Here is a 22,610-nt window from a genome sequence, read left to right as displayed (position 1 = left end):
GATGAAACAGAACAGTTCAGTTTTTGGCATGATGGCTGAGCAGAGATTCATTATGTAGGAAACTGTCCTTTGCATCTGTTTTATCCAAACCTGTCTTTCCTGGTTTTGCAAGCCAATATGCAAACAGCAGACGTGCTTTTGGTGTGTTACTGCCCAGAGCTGGTTTCAGCAGAAGCAGATTGCAGGTGTACTGTGCTAGAGAGAATTTGTATTCCTGTGACTTTTCTTCCCTTCACACTTTTCCCAGCCTCAGCTGTGTAGCTCAGCTGTGTACTGAGGGACAAAGTCATCTTTGCTGTTCACCACCCTCGTGTACATCATGTATAAGAGGGAGGAGAGTCAAATGGTATCTGCACGTTTCAGGACAGTGCCCTACTGGTGCACAAGGAAGCTTACTCCTTTTCCTCTTTGTGTCTGTAGGTCAGTCATAACCTGATCCACACTGTATTAAGGTGTCATCATGATACTGAAAGACTGATTCTGTTTTGACAAGTGGGATAAAGAAATGCAGTGAATAGCAGAGAACTGTAATCCTAGATTGGATCTTATAGTAGAGCAGCTGACAAATATACCCACAGAAAAATCACAGGTCTTGCAGCAGAAAATAGAGTGGGAGGAAGTCTTGGTATTTATGCAGTGTCCCAACTAGACAGGAGGTTGGATGTAACTGTAGCAAATCCCTGAAGTGTTGGGCCCTATGTGCCTTAATAGTTGACTACAAGGGGAACAAAGGTTGTGTTTGGTGTGCTGCTGCAGAAGCACAATAGAGATCTGCAGAGATAATTCTGAGATTGCCTGTGGTGCCTCTGGGGTGCAATAAATATGCCCTTGTCCCTTGTTTTACAAGGAGCATGTTTCTTTTGAAGGCAAGAAGTGCTGAGCAGAACAATATGGGCACTTGAGAAAAAGCTTGAGGAAAGAATGATGAAATTGGGTACATCATCTTAAGTGAATTCCTTTAAACCAAAGACTGAGTGCATATGGGTCTAGGGACTTCAGAAGAGCTCTGAACTAGGCTAGGCAACCCTTCTGGTATGGAGTGTGATCAGGTCCTTCCTTGGAGGGTTTGGAGAAGTCTGAGTATTCACATGAATGAGGTGGCAGCTCAGATCAGACAGTCTTCACTATCCAGGAGTTGTCAACCAGCTCTTACGGCACTGCCATGTTCAAGGCAAAACAGCTGATGTAAACTTATGTCAGAGCTCACTTAAACCTGCAGAGGAGCTGGTCTCTTGCTCCCTTAAGATAGGACAGTTGTTCTGCAGAGGGTGCATGGAAGAAAACATTGTTTAACAGCCAAACGTATGAGAGGATTGAGGTGCTTGGACATGGAGTGGTTTTGCTGTTTCATGCAGAAAATGCTGATGGGGACATTATGACCAAGCTCACATAAAAAGTAAGGCACTTAGGAAAAAAAAATTAATAAATTGCTTCTCCACTACTTCAGTTCCTTAAGCCAACACCAGATGTTTTTGCCTTAGTCAAATGCAAGTTACTGATCTCAGCCTTCCGGTAAATGGATTAAGTGTTATGGTCTGTGACACAAAGAAACTGAGACTAGAAAATCTCCTTTGGACTGAAATCTGCAGAATAAGAATTATTTAGCAACATTATTGATCCAATAAGTGTAAACAAAGACTAATACAAGCATGTTCCTGAGCAGCCACCAACTTAAGGATAAATTCATCATTTCCTGTTTGCTATTCAGACATTAGAAATAATAACAAGAAGGGGTGATGTTTTAGATGTGGGGTGCCTTACTTCTGGAGCTATCTCAGTGAATACAGTGGGTAACAAAGGCAGATCGGGGCATTATAGGGATAGCCCGTTGTTGCTGTGTCTCAGCTGGCTGCCGCCATAGAGACACTTTTCAGAAGTAGACTGGTCTCCAGCAGAAGCAATGTCTGATTGATATGTTCAAAAGTAAATACAAAGGGTTTTTCCTTTCGCCATCAAATGCCTGCTGAACTGCTCAGTGCTCGGTTAGTCTGCTGCTACTTGTCTCTGGTTTTTTCCTTTTGGGGAAAATTTTGTGAAGGTTGGCTCGGCTAGCAGCTGAAAAATGCCACAGTAGAGTGAGGAGCAAGTCAGCCTGATGCAGCTGCGCCTTACTTTATTGAAAATGTGGACTCCTGAAATTCCAAAGCATGGAAACAGAATGGGATTTCTGGTGTATTTAGAGCTGCTGTGTCTTGGGGGCTGTATCTATTCCCTCATCCCAAAGGTACATGTTTGAATAGTGCGATTCATCCTATGTAACTTTATACATACAAATCAAAAACATCCTCATGGTACGGAGGCATCTAGAGTCACATATATAGGTATTTGCAGATGAGATGAATCTTCCTGTATTCCATCAACTGTAGAGGGAGAGTGGCTGGCTAATACCTAGCTGTGTACAGTACAGGTTTCAAGGTTTTGTCTGATCATCTTCACCCTTCCTGTTGCCAGTGGTTAAGCAGCAATATGAGTTGAGCACTGAGGATTTTCTTGTTTTCACATGTACTTTCAGGCCACTAATGAAACTGCTGCCTATGAGTCATTGTAACCGTCATCTCACAGGTGGATTTCAGCAATGCATTTCTAACAAAGAAATTAACTGCTAAACGCTTGCAAATATGAAGCAACACTGTTTGTCTCTTGTAAGATTGGGATGATTATAAAGCACTTCAAAGGACATCTCAGGTGCCAGTTGGGAGTGTTAACATCACGTGTTGAAGCAGGGCAGATCTGAAAGACACCATGGATCAGAAGTGGGAGTATTTGCTGTAGCTTGACAGCTCTAGACTTAGTCTGGCATCCATGATGTGATGGTTGAGAATCGCATCCACTTTGCAAGTCTCAATTTTGTATTTGTGAAATAGGAAGCAGCCTTTTCCTTTCAGTTAAGTGCTTTGATTTTGTAAGTGAGAAATGTTAAACAAACAGATTGAAACCACTGCAGCCATGGCAATATTTTCTTTTAACTTCAGGGAGATTTGGCTTATGGCCTGTACCATATTGTATTGTACTGGCTCCATTAGAAAAAGCATAATGAATGAAAAGGTCACAGCTCCTTAATTTAAAACAGGTAAAAGGATAAAATGTGTGTGGTGGGGTTCCACTGTAACTGCCCTGAGCATTTGCCATTGAGTACCAATGGGAACTCTCCATCCAGGCAGCTCACTAATCTCCTTTTAATCTCATTGAGTTCTGAACATTTTCTGGAAAACATTTTTCAGAACTAATGTGCCTGGGCAGGGCGGGGAAATGTGAAACCACACAAAAATGTGCACAACAGGAAATAATGTTCGAAAGCTGTGAAAATCATTTATCCTTTTGAAGCGTAATGGGTTTTAATTTTCTCATGCCCTGATCTCCCTGGCAACAATTTAAAAGTACATAAGCATTCATGAATCAAAGCTCTTCACGTCTGCATTTTTAATTATGTGTCATTGGATTGAAACTTTCCCTTTGATCTTTGCATTTAAAGGGATTTACAATTTAATGATTACAATCCCCATCCCTGCAATGTCTGTGCTTGTTACTGAGCAATGTCACAAAGGGGTCACTGTTGGACAGGGGAAGGCAGTTCTGTTCAGGGTAAGTGTGTCTGAAACCTGCCTTATGCTCTGACTCATGGAGGAGATGCCTGTGTGATCTTGGGGCTTCCCAGTGGTGGTGACTCTAGGCCTTTTGCTCTAGGCAAGACACTGAAAAACAAAGTGAGATAAAATAGAGAACAACAATAACCTGGTTTTCCATTAAGCAGACCTGTGCTTTAGGCAGCTGTGTCTCTTGCCCTGTGTAATGACTTTAAAGCCACATAGTGTGGGCACCATGACAAATGGAGGTGGGAATACTGCTAGCTACCTGCTGTGAGGGCCATCAGAAGTAGTTGATGGCTTTGAGGTGAATGGAACACTCTGTTCCTGCCAGCAGAAATAGTGCTAACAGAAGAACTTAAACACTTTGATTCAAGCTGGGGAAAGCACACGCCTAGTTCAGTGTGCCTGATCAGGAGAAGGAGATTCAAGGAGGCTGTTCTCAGCAGGGCAAAAGGAAAGTCTTGTGGTTAAAGCACAAGTTGAGAGTAGGGGTGTCAGACTGCCTTGGGGAGAAGGGGGCTGCTGATAGGAAGATTATGATGAGAGTCTGGAGTGGGGAACAAGTGAGGAGGCCTGGGGATGGTGACAGTTGTGATGAGTTTTCTGTGTAATACAGGGCTGCAGAGCACCAAGGAGATACCATAGCTGTGAATGCCCCATAGTTGGGTGACCTTGCTGTTGTCTGACTTCTCCATTCTCATGAGACTCATAAATACCCAACTACATCCTGAGCGTGTATGGCAGGGTAACCTCTTTGCCACCAATGAGACTTGTCCCGCTCACCACTGGTGTTAAGAGATATCAACAGCTTCCCATTAAATGTGTGTGTGACTTGATGCAATGCGCATCACATCCAAGGTATTCTAATGAATCCTTCTTTCAGAGCTTTTTGCTAGATGTTTAATTTTCATGTTGAATAACAGTTTAAAGGTCATGTGGGTTGGTAGCATGTGCAAAATGAATGAACGTTACTTCTGATGTGCCAGTGCAAAATGAAGGCCTTGTGCAGACTTCTTTAGATGCACACTGCTCTTGTATTTTCTTGAAAAAAAAAAAATCAATAAAAAGTATTAAACTAAAAACCCTGAATAGAATATTTTATGTCTTATTAAGCTACTTATGGGTTCAGCTGGGATAGCAAGGGTCCTATTAATCAATGCTTTAAGTTGACTCCATGGTGAGTTGATGAGTTGAAAAATTTGTTAAGATCCCTTTTTTCCTTCTCTTTAGAGGGTCTTAATGTGGTAGATCTTGTGAAGCGAGCATACATTTGTGCCATTAGCGATAAGTTAACATTGCATGATTTAACATTAGAAACATCATTTATTGAGCTTATGCTTAAAAGGAAATACCAGGTGCATTCACTACAATGTGCTCTTTGATGATCCAATTTTACAATCATTTTCTGAGATTAAGAAATTCATGGTTCCAACTATTGACAGCTGCTGTTAAGTTACTCCAGATGGGGTTACACTAGAGGTAGACTACTCATCCGCGTAAAGGCTACAGGAGAAGATCATAACAACTTGAATTGTGTTACTTGGGAAAAAGTCATGCTTTTTAGAGCAGAGGTACCATCTGTAGTCTATAGAGAAGTGCTGTAGATCAAGGATAACCATGAAGCAAACTTTGGGGATTGGTAGTGATAGGAAGCAGGTGAGAACAGGGGAGGCAGAGAACTCGCAGGAAAGGAGAGAACTTAGGGCAGTCTTGCTTGCTTTGCATGGTGTTTCAGGTTGCTTTTTTTTGACTGAAGATACTCAGAAGGTAAGAGAGTAGCAGGAGCAGCGGTTGAGTTTTTGAAGCAGCAGCAATCTGTAGACTGTTTCTGCCCATAAGATAATTAGTGCCACAGTATAATTAGAGAAGAAAGAACAAAAGGAAGTGAAGTATCTCTGAGGGCTTCAGTTTAATTTGCAAAGAAATCTGGGTGAGCATCTAAATATAAATATACTCTTAAAACATTATAGGTTGATAACCAGATTTTAAAGAGCACATATCATCAGTGCGTAAGGGTAGAAACACCAGTTCTATACATCCATACCTTTAAAAAATATTTTCTTTAGATTGAATATATTTTTATTGAAATACCTTTTATTTAAATACTCCTATTCAACTATAACTCAGTTCTGTATCCTGAATAGGGAACTGGATGTTAGTTAAGCAGTAGCTGGGTAAGATTAGTCATTTGCAGTTCAGCTCCTCCTCCAAGCCCTGTCCCCTGCAGTAGCTGGTACATGGTGGTGATTGTGCAGTGCAGGAATCTCCTTCCATCACTTGTGTGTTTGTATTCCTGGGCACAGCTGCTAGCAGAAAAGGTGGATCTTGTTTTGAGGCTGGAAGAGGTGCTTCCGACCTGACTGATTTGCTCACTTGCTGCACTGTCTGCAGTCTGTCACTCCAGTTGTCTTCTGTGGCACATAGGAAATAAGTTGTTTGGAAAACTTCACTAAATCTGGTCCTAAAGGCAGGACTGTCTTTGTTGGCAGTGTCAGTAGATGGATTAAGAAAGCAATGAACTTGGTGCCCTCGTTTTCCTTTTGCTTACAGAAGTGTTTTTTAGCATAGCTGGTACAATGTGCCATCAACAACCTGTTGTAAACAGGTTTCTGACACTGTCTTCTCTGAGTTGCTTTGTCCTTTGGTATATTAATATGGTATCTTCTTCTCCAGGTTGAACACATAAAACACACCATGAGAAAGCTCGAAGCTGACATACGGAAGGCTTGGAGCATCTTGCATCTCTGACTGTGCTGAACTTCCTCCTGCCAGGATTCCTCTGAAACTCTTGGGAAGTCCAGGTAAGCCATGATGGTGGCTCTGTAATACTTTTCTTTCCCACCTCTGCCTTATGAGCTTCCCTGTTCACTGCCTTCTGCTTGTCTTAGCCTTCTGTTGTATTTTTTATGTAAAGTTATGGACTGTAGGGGACATTCAGTACCTCATTTTCTGCACAGCTCCTATGAGAAAGATCCTCCATTCTTGACAGGAATACGAAGAATGCTTACAGCTGGCTAAAACGAAATCAATTCTAATAAAAAAATAATAAAGAATGCACGTGCTGGAAATCAGTCATATAAAATAGCAGTTAAAAATAATTAGCACTTTTTGGGAAAGCATTAAATGGATGTGCAGTTATTGCAAAATTAAAAAACCATTAGATTAATTGCAAGAAAAACTGCTTAGCTCAGGGCTATGGTAGTTGTGGCTGGGGTGATGGCACATCAGAGCATCAGCCATCAACTTTAAACAAGGATTCAGGGTCCGCTATTACGCAAAGGCAACAAAAAAGCCCACTGCTGCACTAGAGCCAGTGAAACAACAAACCAAATGGGATTCAGGTGCAGACTTGGATGCAGTCCTGAAGTGATGGTGAGAAAGCAGCACACCACCACAGGACACATGCTGAGAGAGTGAGTAACACTTCCACCCTGAGTACAGTACATCTGAGTTTATGGGGCCATATTTTGTTTTTCTGCCTAGATTTGAAGGTTTAGAACAATTACTCAGGCTCCTGAATGTCAGTTTGGAGGAATACCTTGGGTTGCCAGATGTCTGGAAACCCCAGATGTGTTCCCTGAACGAATCAGCTCTACAGAACATGTGCAATGAATCCGTGGCTACCAAAGCCACACTGAACTCATTATGGCTGTGCTGTATAATGCCAGTCACACAGACCTGGTTGGGAAGTCCTGATCACAAAAATAGCGTCTCCCTGCTCCCTTCTCTTTCCTTGTAAACGTGTGACAAGCAGATGGGCAGATAGCTCTGCTGCTGGTGACTTTAGTGGGCTTGATGGAGGGTTACAGTCATCTGAAGATACACGTTTCTGAACGAGTATAGTAGCATCACTGGAGCCCTCTGTGGAGAGTGCTCAGATCTCATCTTATCTAAGGTTTCCACTAGTGGAAGTCAAACATCAGGCTCCAGCCCTGGGTGATGACTTAGATTGATGAAAGAAAATTAAAACTTTTAACTCCCTGCCCTAGAGGGAGAACATAATGATCCAGTCCAATCCCACTCACCTCTTTGAAATTATTGTTATCTTTTTAAAGGAAGTCAATGATTCATGAGATGTTTAGTGGGCAAAACCCTCTCAAGCACTGGGCTGGCTGGGTTATAAATGATCTGTACACAAGCAGGTATTTTTCTGGCAATTCATATGCTGTCTACCTATGACTAGGGCTTCTTTCTGCAAGCTGCAGAGCATAAAGACATAAAAATGATTTGCTGTGCTTGGGTATAGCTTAGGCAATGGTAATTACTGCAGGGAAAGGTACTCCACTTTATCAGTGGGCTGATGCACAGTTCATTTGAGGTTTCCTCCTTTGCTCCAGTATGAAGGAGGGAAAACGGAGGAAATAAAACTGGCCATGAGGAAAAACGCACAAACTCATTACTGAAAATGCTGTGCACTGTGAGTTGCACAAATACAGAAAGACAGAGGGGAGAAAACCCCAGTACAACAGGATACAGAAAGGACAATGGTAAATGATCCATTCCCGGCAGCGTTCAAGGCCAGGTTGGGCGGAGCCTTGGGTGACATGGTCTAGAGTGGCAAGTCTCTGCCCATGCCCATACCATTTTATGATTCTATCCCTGTCTCTGACCTGGAAATGCTTTATTAAGAACAGAAAACAAGGAGCAGCAGGATAACGGAGAGGCAGGCTCTGCAAAAAAACAATGCAACATTATAATCAGTATTACAGGTTTATTTAGTTACAAGTAGCTTTGAGATACAAACCAATTCACTCTAGAACAAGTAAAAAAGCAATGTGCAAAGTGAAAGCACCTTTCCAGGAGAAGCAGAAGGTGGGATAATGTTTAGTTTTAAGGGTGACTCGGTGGGTTTAGTTTTGTGTTCTGGTAGGTAATTGGGATTGCAGCATGACCTTAGGCTTTTAACGTGCATCGTGTGAAGAAGGGAGAGACTCAGAAGGCTGTTGGATTTTTCTGCTGGTCAGTAAATCTGGATCTTCAAAATAAAAAGCCCTTGTGAGAATCGTACCTGTGCAGGAGTTTGATCAACATCTTAGTACAGCACTTTTCAAAGCTTTTTGGTTGCTTGAATGAAAGTGGTGAGTCCTGTTCATGTGCTTCTTCTGAGTAGGTCGGTCCAGTGTATCTTTGCTAAATGCTACATGCCTACTAAATGGAAGTATCAAATGGTATAAAATAAATATGTGCATTATGTTTCTTAACCTTATAAAGCTGAGGGACAAGATTCTACAAATCCTAAATCCATTTGTTTTCTTTTGTGGTTATCCAACTGAAATTTAACCAAAATGTAGCTGGAAGCTGTGAAGGTTCACACAGCACCATGGTAGTAATGTGAAGTATTGTCAGAGGATATGAAAGAGACTAAGGAAGGTGGAGAGAAGTATATTTTATTAGACACATTTTTCAAGCTCTAAGATGGGCATTTCTGACAGCAGTTTGGTTTGTGTGTCACGCCAGTACAATCAATGGTGGATGTGTTCATGCAGAGGGTAGGAAAGCAACTTCCCTTCTCTTCCTTTTTCTCTGTGGAATACCTGAAGTAGCCAAAATGAACTGTTGTGTGGGTCAGGATTTGGCTTTTCAGGCATCATCAAATTAAGGATGCTTGGGTGTAGACTGCACTGTACCTGACACCTTCTGTGTGCTCAGTGTGCAGCTGCAATGCACAGAAAATACCCTGACCCATGTTGTGTTGAACGACAGGTCGAACTCAAGCTGAGGTGGCTTTGTTGGGAGTTTGCTTCTCTATGCAAAACCACAACAGGATTATGCCTCATCACAGGGGTATTCAAGCTACAGAAATGTGATTGTCTCCTTCTCTGGGCATATAACTCTACGAACACGTGTGTGCACTACACCAAGTGTGAAAATGAGAGATCCCTCTGAGCTTTCTGGGAGATGGTACAGTGTTCCAGCAATGTGCTGTGAACCAGGAAGGTTCAGTTCACAGCACCCACAGGGGAAATTGTGTGAAAATCTAGGAATTCTTCTGCCCTTTGTTTTTCCCTTTGAAAATTTCTTCCTGTTCGGCCTTAACACATGTTGAAGGTATCTAACCACAGGTACTCTGGCTTGGAATTATTTGCCTGCATACCATAAACGCTAAGCAGCAGATATCCATAATGCAGCACAACATATATAATACTGGACTTGTAAAAACATTCAGGGTTTTGGTTGTAAAACTATATGTAATTTTCGTTTTCCTGACTCCCCTGTTTCTGAGGCCTGCTTGCAGGGAGACAGGACTAGCACCTCATCAGTGATTCATTTCCTAATGAAATAGAAACTAGCATCAGGAAAGGAGGGAAAAAAAGGCAAGATAAATGGTTGCCTTTCTGCCAAGCATGCAGTGAAACAATGGGTTTAAATGAGATACATTCCTGACAAAGATCTCTTCTGTTCTCTAAAGGCTTTCATTGTACCTAGAGTTATATTTTATCTTTAAAAAGTGCTGTTCTTTATTTTATGTGAGCTCTCTCCCCCTCGCCCTCTTTTTGTCTTGCTGAGATTTAAGTAAGCTCTTGTAGTGCCTGTATCTCTGATCAGGCTTAAAGATTTGGAAAGCCAAGTTCGCAAGGATAAAAAAGGCCTTAGTATCTAGACACTGATAGATCTGATTCATCACCTCAGGAGGACATTACCACACAGCCTGTGCCACAGATTGTCTTGATAACAAGCCCTGGATTTTTCTTGGCATGCATCTTCATTTAAAGGTCAAAGAAAGAGGAATTTCTGGGTTATGAAAAATAATGAAAAAAAGGGGGTCACATTATCTTGACAAAGCCGTAGTCTTTACTGAGGCCAGAGGATTTACAGTAGGAACAGGGGGCTTGATTAGAGCTGAATAAAAGATGCTTTAGAGCTGTTCTGAGCTCTGCAGAGAAAACAGAGCCACAACATGACAGTCCAGCCTGGGTTGGGTTGAGTGTCCTGGAGCAGGGCTCCACTCCTGCTCCTTCCCTACTTGGGAGCAAACAAATGACAAGAGGGTTGTATCATCCCCAGCCCCTGCAAGACCCTGACCTTGTGGATGAGGAGAGAAAGACAGCCCAATTCAGTGGAGCCCAAGTTCTGCTCTGTGTTATGTAGCAAAAATGAACACCTCCAGCTTTAACTGAAATGCCTTAGTCTTATATTTCTAGTTTTCCTTTCCTTCATATCCAAGCAATAATCTACTGCCTAAGATGTACTAAACTTCATCTGCTCTCAGTCAGGATGCCTCCCTGGATAGCAGTTAAGCAGTGATGGCTACCACTTAATGGGGATGGTAATTCTCACGTAATTGGGGTGTTTTCCAGTGTCTCAGACTGGGGGGGGGGGGCATTGTCTCTCTGGCTTTGTGTGACCTTTTAGAAGGGAGACACACAAAGAGTGGTTTACCTTCACCTTCTCCTGTCTGCTCACTTGACCTTTCTCTACCAGGCAAGGTCAATAAGTACTGACTGTTTTACAGACTCCAGTGGTCAGGTAATAGCGTAGAAATGCCTTGCTCTCTTCAGGAATTTGTCAGCCCCAGCTTGAGCCATGGTGGCTTTTCTTTGCCCCCACATTTTGGCATTAAATTCACTAAGAACAGCAAAACAAAGCCTATCTTAGGAACTGGAACCACTGATGGCACTGTGCAGCAGAATTTAACTTTACTATCCAGCAGCATCAGTGAGAGGGACCCCAGCCCCAGGAGAATGGGATTAGGAGTAGATCTACTTCTTCAGGCTGCCCTGTAATGTGCTCTCTGACACGAGCCTAATGTTTTTATCACTCTGCACTGAAATGTCATGATCTGGAAAATTATTCCACTTTGGAGTGAGCTGCGTGTGAATAACTGATCTGGTTTTGGTTGTGAGAGTGGATCAGAAGGAACCAGGTTCACCGTTTGTCAGGGAATCCAAATGCTAAAAAGGAGTTTGCCCTATCAGAAAGCATTAAAAAAAATTCTAGACATTGATTTAAAAATAACTGAAACTGAAGAAGTGAAACATGGTTTGGAGCTAGAACAAAAAAGGGAAAAACAAAATGTCACATCTTGCCATTTCTGAATTTTTAAATTTAGACTACTCAAGCGACAACACTCAAACGCTGTTTGCCTCAGCACTGCCTCCCAGCCTGTCTGGCTGTGTTTTGAGGAGAAGAAAGTGACCAGCAAATGGAAAACACTGGTCTTTTCCCATGTGCTTATAATGAGATGCTTACAAGGCCCTCCCACAATGGACAACTGAGCATAATACCTGTAGTAGGAAATGGTTCTGTCGTCACAACATTGACAACGCAGGGTTTTAAGGGCTGGAGAGCCTAGTGGAGATATTTGTCATAAGTAGATTCCATCAAAGCTTCTAGATATTTCCCATTTTAATCCTATCTGTAGAACATTGACTTTTCTAATCAATTGTGAAAGTAAATCCTCAGGATTTGCCAGATTATGTGTGAAATGCAATAGGGAGTACTTAAATCTATCAGTAAATAAACACAGAAATCAAAAACTAGAGGGGGGGAAAAAGCAACACTTAGTATCCTGGCTATAATCCATGTTTATTATTTAACTTTAAAATGACAAATCAATAGCAAAATGGAATTAAGTAGCTGTGTAAGCACAGAAGTAATTCTATCAGTGTAGGAGATGCTCATGTTTTACATTATACAGAGCCTGGTGTGTTTACTGAGCAAATGCAGAAACATCAGCGAGAGCTGGAATAGGAGCCAAGGCTGAAGGGAACAGGGATGCCATCTGAGAGATGAGACCCTGGGGACAAGTTTCTGAACAGCACTGGCAGTAATGGCAAAGTGATGCATTTGGGTTCTTCAGAAAAGATAATGAAACTTGCTTTATGGTTTGAAGGTGCGGCTAAGCTAGAAGAGAAAAGACCTTGCCTAGAGGTCAAGGCTGATGCAGTCTTAACTAGTAGGATGTTTAAGCACGTCTGATCTGCTAGTGGATATAGTTGTAACCCTATGACTCACTTTGGTTAACTAAGGTGTGTGTCAGAAGGCTTTAATGTTTTCTCGTGTAGTGGAACTTGTGTAACAGTGAGGTTGCTCAAGCAGAGAGCTGGAACACAAGCAGCATCAAAATCTTTACAGATCTTATACCGTTTGTTCTCTTAGGATGTGCCTCCTTACAGAATACCTTGTAGTGGATTTCTGTTTCAGCCATCACAGGTTGACTTTGGGGGGAATTCCTTCCCTTGTTGTAGTTTAGCTGTATTTTACACTTGACTTTAAATCCTTTTTGGGAAAATCAGTGAAACTGAACCGTCACCTCTGTGCATATTCAGGGGAAGAGGTATTAGCAGCAAGAACAAGGAATTATTGACCCATGAAAATAAACTTGTTATGTGATAGAGGAAAAGGTTCATGAGGGCAGAAGATAACAGATTAATTAAATCACTAGTTGCCACTCCCAAAACAGCATTCCATGACTAGAAGGACAGGGTACTGTATGGTGAACAGAGAATATGTGAACATCAAAGGAAACATTTACAGAATTTACTAACCTCAAGTTGTACAGCTTATTACCATGATGGTTTCTGCAGAACAAGGTCTGATCTGACTGTAATAGTAGGAAGAATTTTACTGTATGTGACCATTTGCTGTGCAACAGTTCAGAGCAGTCAACAGATGAATTTTCAGCTTTTCTTCCACAGTCATGAGTACTCGAAACTCTATTTCTTTGCTCACAAGACCAAATAGCTGAAGCTGTGAAGGAAACGTGGAGCATTAAAGATCTTCAGTGGAGTCAAGAGAGCTGGCAGCTCTGACCTTCTTTCCTCTATGTTTGCATTTCAGGTTTTATTTCAAATCTTCCTTACTGCCTGCCTTCAGAAGGAAGCTGAGGCTCATGGGGATGTTTTTTCAGTAGGTTTTGACCCTGGTTTGAGGGAGCTGTTATCTTATTGATAAGTAATTCCTGAATCTAGAAACAATAGTGATGGTGTTACAGTTGTGGCTGTTTAAGGATGTGAGAGACTCAAGGTTTGCAGAAAAGATTTATTACCTTTTATTAGCTGGTTGGAAGAGCAGTTTTGGACACATCAGCCTTTTCTGAAATGATTCTTTCAGCTTAACAGCTGGAATAAGAAGGGTAGAGATAGAGAGCCCTGTCTTGGTTCTGTCCCCATCTGCTCTGGGACCTGGGTCGAGTTCATTCTCCCTCTCCTGAGCTCGGTTTCCCACTTGTAAAATACACAACACACCTGAATGTATGCAGGAGTGGTGCTTGGGCTAAGGGATTTCACCTGGACAGGTCCTTGGCATAAGACCTGAAATACCTTTTCTGTGTTTCACACAGTCCTGCTCAGTGAGCATAGATGAGCTGTACTTTTCTGAGCCAATGTCTTGATGTATTCCTGGTGTAACTGATTGCTTGTTGGGGTGCTAAAAGCCAAAGGGGTTTGCACCTTCACTCTGCCCTCTGGTTCCTCATTTCAGCTCAAGCAGTTCAATGCACATGCCTGTATGTGTAGGTGACCCCACTGCTGCTCACATCAGGGGTTGAGCTCGTGCCACACTGAAGTCCTGCACACACAATAACTGCCCTGTTCATTAATCATCTCCTGAAAAACCTTTGAAATTACATTATGTTCAGAATCCATAAAATATAATTAAAATATGTAAATCTATTCTATTATTTAATGAGTACATTGAGACCTGAAAGTTTAAATTGGATGTAAAACTGATACAGACCTATTGCTATTGATTACTTATATTAATAAATCATTGCAGCGTTGGACAGGGATTTTTTTCCCTATAAGTGACAATATATTTTTTTAATTATTATTTCATCCATTAGTTCTTACATTTATGCAAACTTTTATTACTACTGTGGAATAGTAATGAGTAACTTTTCTGCAGCTATTGTTTAGCATGATTTCTTCAAGCTCTATTCCCTTCTTTTGCCCTTTCATGGAAGGCACAGCAGGCTGCTAACAGTGCAAATAAGCCCAACCCCTTCCCCCCACATTTTACTTACAGACATTACATCAGACACATATTTTAGGATTAGTATCATTTTCTGGGAGCGTGGGGTGCCAGCACAATGGAGTTAGAGCACTAAAACCTGATGGTGGAGCAGATGTGAAAGTTATTCTAGCTTTGGGGCTTACACTGAGGGAGGAAAATACAGAAATAAGGATTGTGCTGGCTCTACACTAGGAACTGTTTCTTTACTACTTGCATACAACTGGCTGGGTGTTATTAAACATCTGTCATGGTGAAGAGCCATATAGGCTGTACAGTAGGAAATGAGAGTATTATTTAGAGTATTGTCCTAATACCTTAAACCTTATTGTTGACTGCTTTTCCCTCTGCTTAAATACATTTTGCATCCAATGTACGTGGTTGTTTGTTTCATGGTGAAGGCTCTTGTAGCAGAATTGGAAGAAGGAAGGTTCTTTCCCATGGAGGCTGTGTCCCAGTCCTGGGCAGGCTCTGCAGGGCAGGCAGCAGGGGCTGAACGGCCTCATGCATCGTCCTCCTGCCTGCCCAGCCATGCCCCCTGCATCCCTGCAGAGCTGCTGACAGGAAAAACCAAAGGATATTTCACAACAGATTATAAGTATTTGAAACCAGAGCAAATGTCAGGCTGCTTGACAGCAAAAGATAGCACTTTAGCACAGCTGCCTCTATTACCTTCCACTTTCTTGATCTGGCAAGATCGCAGGCTTCAACCTCATTTAATGCCTTTCCTCTGCATTCCCTCCTGTAGGGCAGACGTACGTCTCCTCTCCCTTCGCTTGTGCTGCATAGCTCACCAGCTGCATACCAGAGTTTCCAAGGGGAATATTCAGGAGATGAGAAGTCATCAGCAGCAAAGTACCAATTTGTGTCAGGCAGTGTGTCAGTAACAGGAGAGAAACCAGCCTCTTTCACCTGTTCAAAACCCTGATGCCTGCTAGGTGTTTGGATCAGCACTTCAGGCAAGTTTCGTGTTTTTAGATACCAAGGTTATACTCAAAAGATAGGCATTGAAATCCCATGCAAGAATATGCAGGCAGGAGTGCAAAGAGGTAACTGTGCACATGAAATATGCAGTTTCAAACCCCCACTGAGTAATTGTGGCCTCACAAGCATTCAGCTGCACCTCCAATTTCCTGCTTTTCTTTTGGAATGACTTGTCTGTGTGTTTGTCACATTTCTTCTCTGCACTTGAAGCGATGGCCCAAAGCACCGTGTTGGTGTTTAGCACAGATTTAAGCTGATTTCAGAGCTGCTGTAATTAGTTCCTTGCAGTCAGTGTACTCTCCCAGTTCTTACCCACTGGGATGTTACCAGACTTTATTGTGTGTATTTCTTTCCGTCTTTGTGGAACTTCTGTAATACTTTTCTTTGATAGCAGCTAGGGCTTCAAAGCTGCCCGTGTTTGAGCCAAAGGAGACTAATAATGATCTAATTAATGAAAAATGTTTTTTTCTGCATTGCTGTATTTTATCTCTTCCCCAAAGGTGTGTTGGTGCAAGCCAACCTCGGGCACCAGCTACAGCCTTTTCTTCCTCATCTGTCTGAGAAATACACAGATGCATCTGCATATATCCCATGTTGTCCTCACTTGAGGGTGTAAGTCTTGAAAGATGTAACTTGGATTTAGGAAGTAGCTGTTTTATTCCCAGAAGATTTTCCTTCCAGCTAAGATTTGTTTCTCTAGCTCAAACCACAAAGCCACTTTTACCCTCCCTAAAAGACTTCAGTCTGTGTAAGCTGCAGTGTAGGACATACTTATTATCCCCCAGTGGGTATTCATTGCCCCTCTCCTCCTGCTTTTTCAATTTCACTTTCTTTTTATTAATTAATGAGCTCCCTTAATTATTTATAGAAGCCTTAAAATGCATGAGGGTTGGATTCCAGTGTCTCTTCCTTGGCACCCTGCACTGTTTTGCCACAGGAAGGGCACAAATTCCTTCCCAAAGGCATGAAGAGTGTTAGCAGCTTTAATTGGCAGGGCAGCAGCACATCATTATGCACTGGGGGCAAAGCACAGCAGCTCCTGTGGTACACTTAAATCAGTGAGTTCTTTACAGCTCTACGGGCAGAATAGGCCTGGGCAGGGCCTTGACCATCCTCTTGCTGGTTTCAGGCTGGCACAGGACAAGTTCAGTGGACTGCATGTCTGTTCTGTCGTGCACCCAAAAGTCTGTGGCATGCTGTATGAGGGGCATTACAGCAGCATTCTGCTTTGTGGATTTTTTATTTCTTTATCACAGGGGCAGCAACAGGACTGCTTTTAACTACTCCTTTGGTAGACCTATATTACACATTCCTTGGAGCCCAGCCCTTCAGTCCAGCTTACTATCCCCAAATCTTTCCCTTTCCAACTGTGGCTCAGAGCTACCAAATTAGCCCTCAAAGGTACTTAGTGTTGTCGTATCCACATTGATGCTGGATAGTGTGGGAGGAGGCACAAGGAGGATGACAGTGCAGAAGAGAAGGGAGCAGTTCAGTGCAGAGATTCAGACTGGCAGACAAGTTGTGTCACTTTGTGGTGCTTTATGACCTTGAGACACTGTCTCAATAAATCATGCCAAGTAATTAAAACCATAATTTAGAACTTAACTAGTGTGTCAGAACACTGGGTATACACTGGTGATGCCTGTTTTCCTTTCCTCTCCCCTCCCCCCCAGCATGATGCTGGGCTCCAGCAGAGTAAAACCATCTACTGAGGGCAAAAACTCAAACATAGTGGCTTGCCGCCAGCCACTGGAATACAAATAAGTTGATCCAGGCCAGGCAGTATCTTCAGGTACCCTGGAGCCTCCTGTGGCACCTCTCTGGCCTCCTCTGACACTGCAAGCAAAACCACAGGTTCTCCTGCAGCATAACTATTTCCTCACTCCTTTAAATGGAAAGCAGATGTGTCTCATTTACTTGTGACCCTGAACACTGAGACTAGTAGCAAGGCAAGATATGGGGCAGTTTACAAAACAAAATAGAACTCAATGAAGTTGCCAAGTTAAGGACATCATTTACCTGTCTGTGGGATTGTTAGAAAATATTTTTTTATTGGTGGTAAGGGATAAAGGATTGCCAGGTTTTGATACCATCTGTCCCCGTCCTATGGCCCAGCACAAAGTACAACACAGCTGAGTTGTCTTGTCAATGTGGGGGAGTCTCAGCTCCTGTGTTGTCCTTCTTGGCAGTGTCAGTAGTGAAATCGGGCATGAAAATGAGAAACCTTCTCAGTAAGAAGGGCAGAAGGAAGAGGAGAAAGTAAGAGCTCTTCATTAGACCCTGAGTGTGACAGTGCACCTTAATCTGGGACAGAGCAGGACCGTGGCAGTGTTTCTGGCAGGTTCAGTCCACATGGTACTTCTACCATGAGAGACAAAACAAATGCAGGAGCATAGTATCCCAAATGCTGGATCTCTAGCCTGGACTCAAGCTTCTCATTATGTGACCAGTTAGACAGCAGCAGTCTGCCTGATCCTGGGGCAGGAGCTGACCCAGAGCAGAATTGCAGGTGGAGATACCAGATCTGTGGGAGCAGGCAAAAAACCAAACTAGGATTTAGCAGTGCCTGACTGTGAGGACATGGCTGGGTACGTCCATGCAAGAGGAGCAGAGGAATGCAGCAAACTAAGCTGTGTTCCTCAGTGGGCAGCGTCGAAGGATGAAGGTGTTTCTGTATTTATCTTGCACTTGTTTGGGAGAAAGAGTACAGAACATAAGTGTATCTCTTACAGAGTTCATTTACTTTGGCAGAGGTCCCCACTGGTTTTTTTTTTTACAAATTAAGCAACCCAGAGAGGATATTCTCACCTTTCCTTAAGCTGTGCAGAAGCCTGTCACCACCGGCTGGGTCTGCATTGTTCCCCACCCCTGTCATTTTGGGGGCTGCAGCAGAGCTTATTTCTGCTGGTTGCCTCCCTGCTGGCACTTAATCTGCTGAGTACAAACCCGTCATACAACAAAACCCAAAGAGTTAGTTAATTTTAAATTTGGGTCATTTAAAAACCCATTGTATCTCTTGTAGTTGGGTTCTGCAGTGTGTCATCTCCTCAGGCAGCAGGGCAGCAGAAGATCCAGGTCTCTTATCAAATCAGTGCCACACAGGGGACAACCTGGTGCAGCCCATCTGGATCAGATTAAGTTTGACTTAATTCTTTTTTCCTCTTTTGGCAAGAGCTTTGGTACTTCATTTATTAAAACACAAACCTGACTCCATGCTGTAATTGCCCAGCTTGACAATAATAAATCTTACAAGCAGGTTTGCAGTTTTCATGCTTGAAGTAATGATTTACACTCATTCACACAAAATTTGAGGGCCACAGCTTATTTTTACTGCTATGTATTTGGAAGTCAGTGCAACAAACTGAGGAAGTGTGGTGTTCCACATTGGTGCAAGAGAAAACAGCCTGCACCACTGCCCAGTGAACAGGGTTGCCTTTCAGTTGAGGAGCAGAGGTCTGTGCTGCACTACTAGCTGGAGGCAGTAGGCAGTACCTGAACCCTCAAGGGACAGCTCTGGTATGGTTTTCTTTGTACCATTCTCTGACCATAAATCTCACGAGCATTTATAGTTTGAGCTGATATTTCTCATGCCTGGTTGATGATCAATGAGTTGTTAATGTAGAAAGTTAAAGCAGGATCTACTTGGTTTGCATTGCAAGCAAATAATTGCCTGCATGGTTTGGAGCAAAATGGGACCCTTATTTTGGATGGAAGTTAGACCAGCAAAGCACACTGGGATATTAATGTAGCGTTCTGTTTTCAGCTTCATGCAGAGATGACATTTAGGCTATGGCTATACTACTTTTCTTGGCTATCCTATTTTCTGGTGTACTTGTCTGCACTACACAGCCTGGGGTGTTATGTCAGTAATTCCTTTAGTACTGGGCTTGAATTCAAGGCTGCTCCCATTGCTGGGCCCTTGTTTTCCTGCCAGTTGTGATGCAGCTTGCCTGGCTCTGGGGACAGCAAGAAGCCTGGAGCTGCCACACTCATATAGATACCCTTGCAACACCTGGCTGCGACACAGGCAGAAGAAATATGGGACTAGATCTCAGTAAGGACTAGCTGCTTAGCCCAGCTCGGGGAGAAAAGAGAAATGCCAATAGGAACAAGTTAAAAATAGCTCCAGGGGGACAGAACTGTCTTCTAAATTTGGAACTGCCTATTTCATTTTGCCAGTTCTGTGCATTCAGGGACACTGTTATCTGCATGGTCTGAAATGGAGGAAGGGGAGCTGAGGATAGTGGGAGCAGACACAGAGCCATGGGAATGCTGGGGACACACTGGATTCATTGCTCCTGTGACCAAGGGAGCTGTAGACCTGTCCTTTGGATTTCTTTCTGCTTATCACAAAGGTATAATAATTATGGTGAAGACAACGAAGATCCAACTAGAGGCTCTGCTCACAGGTTTCTGGCAGTTCTCAGTTGCACAGCAGGGCAGCAGGTCCATCATGGTGCCTGATAACCAGCAGCAAAGCCCTGGCTGTCTGCTATGGCTGGGCGAGATCATTAGGGATGCGCTTAGAGTGTTCATAAGCACGGAGCCACCGCTGTGGGGAGGCCTTGAGCCTGAGAGCTGCAAGTGTGTTATTGTGTGTGCCTGATGACTGCCTCATGACTGCCTCACCCTCCCTCTTTCTGCTGTGTTTGTAATGCTAGATGTGAAAAATTAGCAAGATTCCCTCCATGCAAACAGTGGGAGGAAGCCTGCCCCTCCTCGTTTATGCAATATGAGGAGCAAAGGCAGAATGTCACATTATCAACAGGACAGGGTTATCTTGTGCTTTACTGCCTGACTCAATGCATTTCACTGATGTCACAGATTTATATCTGAGAGGGTTTGATCTGTTTGGGTTAGCAGATGGGTTCTCCAATCATACTTCTAAGGTGAAATATTGAGTGACTTATTTATTGATCCTGTCTCCTTCAGGTAATGTTTTACATTGTGCTGATTCAGGCCAGCGAAGGCCCAGGCATGGCAGTGCTCTGGACAGAGCAGTCTTTGGCACTTTACTGGCAAAACCCTGGCCAGATGCATGCTGGACTCACCGTATGGCAGAGGGGTTTGCTGGCTGCTCCCCAGCCTTGCCTGGAGGTGGCCAGCCCTGGAGCAGTACTTCATAGCCCATGGCTTTTGTTCAGAAAGACAGGAGATTTGTTTAAAGAGGAGCAACCATGATAATACTTCAAAGTCAAGTAATTCTTTTCAATGGGGAACAGGAATATGATACTGACAGCATCAGTGTGAGGCTCCCACAGCAACATGCCTCCAAATCCAAGCAGCTGACATTGATCTCCTGTAGGCTGAAAGGAGAGGTTGCCCAAACCCACCCTCTCCATCTGCAGACCCCAAAGATGCTAGTTACATTTCCTGCAGAGCTTTAGTTATCACTCAAATCTTCAAGTCAAACGGAAAAAAATGTAATAATTGTGCATCAGTGAGCCAAAGGAGAAAGAAAAAGATGAAATATTCCAAAATATCAAATGCAAATATTGGCTTGCCCCATTCCCCCCAACATTGGTTATTACTGAAAAACCAAGTTTGAAATGCACTTTGCACACAGACTCATCATAAATAAGGCTGCTTTGCATTTCATCAGCCTTATTTTCCCTATGGGTTCACTGTCATCTCTCATTTAGGCACCACAGGGATGATCAACTTCAGAAAGAAGTTGAGATGGAAGGCGCCAAGTGGGTAAAAGTGGGTAAAAAACTTCCACTCCACAGGTTCATGAGCACAGGGAATTGAGTCTGAAGGAAAGCAACTTCTGTGTCAATCGTGTAAAGATTTGATGAAGTCACAATTTGCTTTTAAAGTGTTTAGTGACAATATTTGGTATTGTCTGTGACGCTGGATGCAGTATTTTGGTGATCACTGTGAAACTAGGAGTTGCTGTGCACTGAGGGAGAGATGCAAGCAGTATGTTAATAATTTGTTACTTAATTTCTATTTCAGAGTGGTTTATGAATTATAGCTGTTAGCTATAAGGAAAGAAAAAAGGTAAAGATAATGGAATTCAGATTAAGAGATGCAGTAAGAAAGGATGTATCTATGGCTGTGATGTCTCAGGTAGGATTCAAATCTGGGTTCAGCTTCCATGTTTCTATTAGATCCAGGGCAAATCTATCTTATGCCCCAGTTTCCCAGGTGCTAAATGGGGTTGGAATATCCCTTTCTCTGAGGCATTGCCTGCAGTGACCAACAAGCGTAGCCTGAAAGCTGAATCAGTGACTTCAGAAGAACACCCACGAGCCTGAATAAGCCCAGGACCTGCTGACCACAGGATGCAATGACTGTGATCTGTGGATGTGCCTGAGCAGAGTAAGGGTAACCTGGGGGTTGGCTGAGGAGGAAACTGGCCCACTCACACATACAAGAGCACAGGAATGCTTTGACTTTGACTAGGGCTTACAAGAGAAAACACAAAGACTAATAATACTAGACAACTGATTAAAAATACCTTGACAGCAACAAAAAAGGGATAAGGTGAGATCAGTTTCTATCTTTCAGTGCAGTCTGGTACATGTGGATGTGCACAGAATAGCTTTGGGAAAGGTGAAGTAATACTCCAGACCCTAATATTTTTATTTAAATCATTTTTATTTGTTTTCTATGCAATTATCTTCCAGAAGGGGATTATTTCAAGACATCTGAGCAATACAGCAGAGCTAATCCACATGTGGCTCAGTAAAAGCCCTCCAGAGATTTATGTACCTCAGTATACATGTATTTTTCTTCTTATTTGGCAGTGTGTTTATTCTTTTGGAGAGCAGTGTCTTGTAGGTCAGTATAAGGTGCCTTTGGAGACTTGCAGGTGCAGAGAATTACTCTGTCTGCCATTAGCAGGTTTTTATACAGTATGGCTTCCTTCTGTATTGGAATGACTCAGGAGTAGCTTTCAGACACCCATCACGCATAATGCTTCCAGATAGATCATCCAGGCTGTGTTTTGTGTCCACTTTTATAGCTATGGATGGTGCTTAGTCAGGCAATTTGCAGAAGGTTGTGGAATTAAGTGGTAAGTGAACGTTTTCAGCCCAGCATCCTTATTAGTTCCCAGCCCTGCCTTAAACACATACGGCCAAA

At 42.9% G+C, this 22,610-nt stretch overlaps 1 long non-coding RNA gene across 1 annotated transcript in view; it reads left to right on the top strand.

Annotated features, from left to right (window-relative positions):
- The window catches only part of LOC130599902 (uncharacterized), an 82,034-nt gene that overhangs the window by 12,987 nt on the left and 46,437 nt on the right, over nucleotides 1-22,610 (top strand). The window contains exon 2 of the long non-coding RNA XR_008972317.1: nucleotides 6,261-6,388. This is a non-coding gene — a long non-coding RNA (uncharacterized LOC130599902). The remainder of the gene's footprint in view (nucleotides 1-6,260; nucleotides 6,389-22,610) is intronic.

Source organism: Pezoporus wallicus, unplaced genomic scaffold (genome assembly GCF_028554395.1).
Source record: "Pezoporus wallicus isolate ANWC-B61680 ecotype Strahan unplaced genomic scaffold, APGP_CSIRO_Pwel_v1 contig_8705, whole genome shotgun sequence".
Lineage (NCBI taxonomy): Eukaryota > Metazoa > Chordata > Aves > Psittaciformes > Psittacidae > Pezoporus > Pezoporus wallicus.
This window is presented reverse-complemented; position numbering and strand designations above follow the sequence as displayed.